Below are 1,173 nucleotides of genomic sequence, written 5' to 3' on the forward strand. Positions count from 1 at the left end.
TGAAAGATTGTGATCCCTCTGACTATTCCCTCGCCAACCTGGGATCTTCAAGGGTGGGTGAGGGGCATTAGGAGCACCACCGAAGCCCTGGGCCCTGGTTACTACAGCAATTGGAAGAGACCCTGGAACTCTCGCTTCCATGGCCACCGCAGCTGTGCAAGCCGAGGAGCGGCCTGGTGCGGCTGGTGAGGACGGTGGCCCTGGGTTTATCCTCTTCTTTCTCTCTGGCCAAACAGTGGTTGTGGAGGATCCGCTGCAGAGAGGATTTCACCGTCTGGCCGCTGGGGTCCGAAATGAGCAAAACCTCCGCTGCGCCTCTCCATGCCACCACCGCTGCTCACCGTTCGCCAAGTTCTTTATTTTTTCAATGCAGCATAGTATTCCATTGTGTGAATATACTAGAGCTTTGTTGATGGGCATTTCGGTTGTTTCCAACTCTTTGCTATTGTGAACAAAGCCACAATAAACATGGGTGTGTATATATCTTTCTGGGTGGCAGTTATGGTTTCTTTGGGGTATATTTCCAGTAGTGGAATTGCTGGGTCAAATGGTATTTCTATTTGCAACTTTGTGAGAAAGAACCATACAACCTTCCATAGTGGTTGCACCATTTTACACTTCCATCAACAGTGAATAAGGGTTTCAGTTTCTCTGCAATCTTGCCAGCATTTGTTGTTTGCTGCTCCATTAGATTTTGCTATTCTTACTGGGGTGAGATGATATCTCATAGTTGTTTTGCTTTGAACGTCTCTTAGAGCTCGGGATTCTGAATATTTCTTCATGTATTTGTTGGCCATCTGAGTGTCTTCTTTGGTGAAGTGTCTTTTCATAACCTGTGCCCATTTCACAATTGGGTTATTTACCTCTATCTTGTTGTGGTGCTGGAGTATTTTATAAATTCTAGATATAAGTCCCTTGTCAGACATGTCATTACCAAATATTTTTTTCCAATCTGTAGCTTTCCTTTTTATTCTGTTGGAGAAGGTTTTAGATGTGCATAGGGATTTGGTTTTTAGAAGGTCCCATTCATTTATTTTATCCTCTCTTGGTTGTAGATTTTTCAGGATGTTTAGAAGACTTTATGTTGTGGATTAGGACTTCCAGAGTTCTTCCAAGCTTTTATTTTTTTTCCCCCTTCTTTTTTTATTATTTTTTAAATTTAGTTTGTTTATT

At 42.6% G+C, this 1,173-nt stretch overlaps 1 pseudogene; it reads right to left on the bottom strand.

Annotated features, from left to right (window-relative positions):
• Positions 1–281, bottom strand: part of LOC102856476 — a 1,928-nt pseudogene extending 1,647 nt beyond the window's left edge.
• Positions 282–1,173: the final 892 nt, after the last annotated feature.

The sequence above is a fragment of the Elephantulus edwardii genome, unplaced genomic scaffold (assembly GCF_000299155.1).
Source record: "Elephantulus edwardii isolate Elephantulus edwardi_28Jun2011 unplaced genomic scaffold, EleEdw1.0 scaffold01062, whole genome shotgun sequence".
Taxonomy (NCBI): domain Eukaryota; kingdom Metazoa; phylum Chordata; class Mammalia; order Macroscelidea; family Macroscelididae; genus Elephantulus; species Elephantulus edwardii.